Source organism: Rhinolophus ferrumequinum, chromosome 21 (assembly GCF_004115265.2).
Source record: "Rhinolophus ferrumequinum isolate MPI-CBG mRhiFer1 chromosome 21, mRhiFer1_v1.p, whole genome shotgun sequence".
Lineage (NCBI taxonomy): Eukaryota > Metazoa > Chordata > Mammalia > Chiroptera > Rhinolophidae > Rhinolophus > Rhinolophus ferrumequinum.
The window spans coordinates 642,672-648,781 of record NC_046304.1 but is presented as its reverse complement, the minus strand read 5'-3'; positions in this window follow the sequence as shown (position 1 = coordinate 648,781).

Here is a 6,110-nt window from a genome sequence, read left to right as displayed (position 1 = left end):
GGCTCCAGCCCTAGCAGGTCTTGTTGTGTCGTTGGCTTCACTGGCTGCACCCCATCTCTGCACCCCATCTCTGCGGCTGTGATAATCTGAGCCGTCCTCAAGCCTGTGGCGGCCTCAAAGAAATGGGTCCCCTAACTGACTCCCAGAATCTGACTTCCCAGCCATTGCCTGGGGCCCAGCTCTTTGGGCCAGGTGCTGAGTCTCATCAGTCTCTGACCCCAGTCCAGTCTTGCACATAGTAGGTGCTCTAACAACATCCAGTCCCAGTATGTCCATCTGGAAGCCTATTCCTCCAAGCCTGTGTTGTGGTGGGGGGAACTTCGGTCCAAAGTCGTGTTCATTCATTCAAAAACTACTTGTCCTGTGTGCCAAGCTCTGAGCTGCGTGCCGAGGATGCAAGACCTGGTATATAATACACACACACACATACAAGCTTATAAATTGTACTGCTATAAAAGATGCGTAGCACATAAATGGCAGATAATAAAATATACAACATTATAAATTCTGTATCGACAATTGTTCCTCATAGGATGCTTTTGTTGATTTGTTTGCTCAGTTCTTGTACTTGTAGCTTAACCTGTGGTTGTAAATGAAGCACGATATGGCAAATGGAGTTGCATCCCATCAGCTTGTATTACTTTCCTGTGGCCGCTGTAATAAATTACCACAGACATGGTTTAAAAGAACAGAAGTTTATTTTCTCACAGTTACAGAGGTCAGAAATCCAAAACCGCTACTATCACTGGGCTGAAATGGTGTCGGCAGGGCTGTGCTCCTTCCGGAGGCTCTAGTCCTGGCGCTCGGTGGCTGTTGACATTCTTGGACCTGTGACCACGTGGCCTTTTGTGTGTATCCAGTCTCCCTCTGCCTCTCTCGTTAGGACACCTGGGCCCAGCTGGATAATCAGACGATCTCCTCATGTAAAGATCTTTAATCACATCTACAAGGGTAAAAAAAGTATAAATAAGTTCCAGGGATTAGGACCTATTATCTTTGGGGGCCACTGTTCATCCTACCAACTGCTTTTTTACCGGTAAATTTATTGTCATTAATTCTGTTACATGACATTGATTTCTCATCGTTGAACCAACTGCGTATGTTTATTGGATTAGAATTTCTCAGCCTCAGCACTACTTTTAAATTTAATCTGCATCGTTAATATTTTCTCCATCTGTTTCTTAAATCTAGACCTGTGCTGTCCAATACAGCAGCCACTGGACAATTTGGCTGTTGAGCACTTGAAATGTGGCTGGTTTGCATTGAGATGTGATTTATGTGTAAAATATACACCAGAATTTGAAGAATTAGTATGAAAAAAGAATGTAAAAAAGTTACTTTATATTGATTACATGTTGAAATAATATTTTGGAGTTAAATAAAATGCTATTTAAGTAAATTTCACCTGTTTCCTGTTACTGTTTTCAATCTGGCTACTCAAGTATTAAAATTACATGTGTGGCTTGCTTTATATTTCTATTGGATGGCACTGGTCTAGAAAATCAACAATTAATCAAATCTGATTTGTAGTGTCTGCCAATTTCCATGGTGTAAATACTCTCATCATGGCTGATTTCAAGCTACTCATGCAATATAACTGGAGTGGTGAAGAGATAGCAGAAGCATACCATTATACAGTGTTTCCACCATACAGATACAACAGAAAAAGAGCACAGACAATAGTAAAATATGGTAAAAAAGGAAGTGCTTAGTTTTGAACATTACCTTTGTTTTTAATATAATTAAATTTCATATAATTTAATTTTTAATAATGGCTGTGTTTTAACAACTGACTCAAAATTCTTAAAATTTGACAGTTGATTCTTGCGAGTGGCTTCTCGTGAAGAACAGAGGAGGTCATGATCAGACTTAGAATCCCTCGTGCTGCTGTGTCAAGGACAGCCAATCGTCAATAAGGAAGCCATTGCACCGAAAGGACGGGCTGGGGGCCAGGCTGGGCGGGGTTGGAGCCAGTGTTGGGCACTGTGGGGCTGGTGTCCCCCTGTTAGGTTCCAGGGTGCTCATTGGTGCAGTTCTCCCCGGTGCCCACAGGGGGGCAGCAGAATCGGAGCGATGGTGCTTCCGAATGGTGCAGGGGACCCCTGTCCTTTGGTTTAAATGGGGAGCTGAGGCCCCAGAAGCAAGAATTTAGGTCCCCCACTGCCTCTGCCCTGCTTATCCAGGACCCTCAGGGTTAGTTAGGCAGAGGGGCCACCGCTCCCCGGGACATTCTCGCCTCATCCTTGAGCGTGCCAGTGCCTTCTGCCTTAGGCTCCTGCTGGAAGCCACCTCGGTTCACCCAGTTTCCTCAGGGCTGCCTTGATGCTTCCCAAACCCCAGCTTCCCTCAGCACAGAATGTACTGCGTGGTCCCAGTGCTTCTCCAGGCTGAGCTACTAGGACCTAAGCCCCACCCTCTCCTGGACTCGCATTGTGAGGGAGGCCCTTTACAAATGGTCTCATTGAATTCTCTCTGCACCCTCTAATACCGTTCCTCACTTTGGGGCTTGGGTTCAAATCCTGACTCTGCCACATACTAGCTGTGTGACTTGGGACAAATTACTTAACCTCTCTGACCTTGGTTTCTTCCGTGGTAAAATGGGCATAGGATTAAAGGAATGACCAGGTGCCTGGCACCGACTAAGTGCTTAGTGTCGTTAAATGGTAGCAATTACTATTCACCCCCTTTTTGCAGATGAGTAAACTGAGGCCCTGAAAGATGAAGTGGCAGAGGCAGGATTAGAACTTGAGACCACGGAGAGGAATGAAGCCCAGAACCCCACCTTCCAACAGGCTTGTGACAATGCCCACCTGCTCAGCCCCTGTAGCCTCAAACCTGACACTCCCTGTGGGGGGCAGGTGCACCCGAATCCCCAGGTCCTTGTGCCAGCGTGAGCCAAGGAAAGCACAGCACAGATCCCAGCTCAGGGCGAGTGTCAGGGGTGAGACTCCTGGCACCCAGAGAAGGACCACTGGGCTGGAGGTCTAGAGACCGTTGTATTATCCCCCATGTCACTTCTCTCTGAGCCTCAGTTTCCTCCCTTATAACATGAGGACAGGCGGTATCTGCCAAACACTCCTGCTACCTGTTTGGCTTTTCTTTCACTGAGGCCAGCACACTGTTCACCCTGTGGACTGAGGGCCCCAGGTCCACTGCCACCTCCCCTCTCTGGGCCCTAAAGAGCGCCCTTAGATCCAGCTTCACTTAGCACACCACACAGGATGAGGGGCTCACCCCTTGCCACTGGCTCGGGCTCCCTAGTGGTCTTCCAGCCAGTCCCCAAACACCCCGCTTCTTTCTGCCTCATTTCCTCCCATCCCAGGCTCTGCCTGCTCCCGCCCTGCCTCCAGTCTGCCAGGCCCCTGGGGAGGCACCCGGAAGAAGCTGCTTGTGTGGTTCGGGCATCAGAGGAGGGCTGCGGCCTCAGCGCGGATCTGGGCCAGGTCCTGGGAGGCAGGGCCCAGCTTCCTCAGCCAGGCTCTCCTGGTTCTTGCACTCCCTTGCTGCCCCCACTCTGCCTCCATTTGGGGCTTTCCCCTTGTCTCCCCTTCTCCTCTCCTTCCCTTCACAGGTGACTTTGGGCAAGTCACTTCTCTGCTCTTAGCTTCCATTTACTGTCTGTAAAGTGGGATCATCCTTGTATCTACTTCCAGTGCCGTTGCAAGGACTCAGAGAGAAAGCACAGATACCACATTTCCTGGGGTGCCTGCCTCTGAGGTTACCCTCGATGCATGCCAGCCTGGCTCAGGGACACCCCTACTCACCCACCTGCTCCCTGCCACATCCCTTCAACCACCACTTCCTGTGGACTTGTTTCCTAAACTGTGTGGATTATTTGTGTGTGTATGGGGTGGGGGGGGCAGTTAATGAAATACTTCAAAGGCACTGAAAAATACTTAAAGTAACATAGAAGCCACCAAGCACTCACCATCTGCCCACATTAACATTTTATCATATTTGCTTCAGATGTTTTTTAAAAATTCTATATGTATATTTTTTCAAACTGTGTTGAGTACCTACTATGTCCCAGACACTGTTCTAAGCACTGGGACACTGCAATGAACAGTATTAAAAACCTAAACCCAGGGAGTTCATTCTCAGGCTGGAGAAAAAAGAGGAAGTCAGAGAGAACCAGGCAGAGGAGAGCATCCAGAATGGGGGAAATAGGTCAGGGAGGCTTCTGGGAGCAAGTGTCATTTAAGCCAGGACCAAAAGGGATTCGGCTATGTGAAAACCTGGGGACAAAGCGTTCCAGGGAAGGGAACGGCATGTGCAAAGGTCCTGAGGCAGAAGAAGCTTATCTGGTACATTTGAAGAATGATGAGGCAGCCTGCATGTCCTAGAGCAAGAGTCCTGAAAGTTGGCTTACTAGGTACAGACCCTGCAGGGCCCTGTGCTCAACTCCTGTTTTGAATCATCTCCTTTAGTTCTTACTACATTTTACAGATGAGAAAACTGAGGCCCACGGTGGACAACTGGCTTAGCTGAAGTCACCCAGCCAGCATGGGGATGTCTTGGGATTTGAAGTCAGACCTGGTCCCACCTCAGAGCTAGGTGAGGACGCTGGGGTGGCCTAGGAGGAAGGGGGAGGGAGAGGCCATCCCAGCCAGGAAATGCTGAAAAGGCAGCAGTTCCTCCCTGGCCCAAGGTTGACCTGAGTCTGAAGGAGGGACCAGCTTTCCTTCCAGTGCTACTGACTCAGGTGCCCTCCTGTCTGACTCCATCTCCCAGGATAGGTGTGGGGCGCCTGAAAGCACTGAAGACCCTGCGTCCACACCCTTGCTTGGGCTCCCCTGAGCCTTAGTGTCCTGCTTCGAGCAATGAGCAGACTTGGCTTGGCGGTCTGACCCTGCTGCCTTGGGCTACCCTAGTAATCATAGGCCTGGGCTGCCCCAGCTCCAGGGCAAGGGGAGGCGGTCATTAGTGCCCCAGACCCTCCAGGCTGGGAGACGGTCCCCTCCCCAGTGCCATTCCTAAACCCTGCCTGGCTGTGTGGATGGGCTGGGCCTGTCTGCCCAGGTCTCAGGTTACCCATTGGTGCCTCAGTGTACCCGTTTAGCCCCCTTCAGTTGGACTGGGTTGGGGCAAGCTGGGCCTCAGAGTCACCTGGGAAATGCCTGGTTTAAAATCCAGATTCTGGGGCTCCACAGGCATTCACATTTGGTGAACGTAGAACTATCTTGTTAACAAGTGTGTGGGTTGGGGGGTGGAGTTCTGCCAATTTGAGAACGCCTGCCTGCCAGGGACCCTTGTCTGTCTGCCTTCCAGCCCTCTCTACCTGTTACAGCCTAGCTTGAATTGTGCCCTCTCCCTGCAGGACACCTGCCCGGGGTCAGATGCCTCTGCTGGGCTCCCACAGCCCCCATACGTTGCCCCATCACAGCACAGTGCACCCCTGGTGCTTGTGGTCTCCACCCAGCTCTGTCTCACCCCCTAGACTGTGCGCTGGGTGTACATGGGTTGGGGGTGGGGTGGGGATGGCATGGTTGCTTACTGACTGATGACTAAGTCCCATTTCAAAGAATGGAGACTGGGGAAAGGCTGGGACTGGCCCCGGATGATAGAGGAGAAGAACTCAAATAGCGAGTAGTAAGAACTCTAATAACAGCTAACACGTAGCTCTTCCTGTTTGCCCGACACATTCTGAGGGCTTTACAAGTAGTAATTAATTTCATCTTCACAATAACCCTTTGAGGTAGGTACTAGTATTATCCACATTTTTACAGATGAGGCACAGAGAGCTTAAGTAACTTGCTCCAGGCTGCACAGCTTCTAAGTGGTGAATTGGGATATGAATTAACAAATTCCTAACGCTTCTCTGTGTGAGGCCGTCATTTTGTGGAAGAAGCAACTGGGGCTCAGGCCTTGTCACTCAGCCAGTGGATGTCAGGACAGGGACCAGAACCCAGGTGTCAGAGCTGCCTGAGCTGCCGGTGCTGGGTGTGGGATGGGCACTGGCCCAAGGAGTTTGACGCCGCTGTCCAGCCAGCTCTGCCCACAACTCAGGTCAAAGCTGCTCTTGCTTTTGCCCATTTATCTCAGCTTCCTCATCTGTAGCACTGGGATAATATTGTTTCCCTCACAGAACTGTTGAGAGCATTAAATCAGTT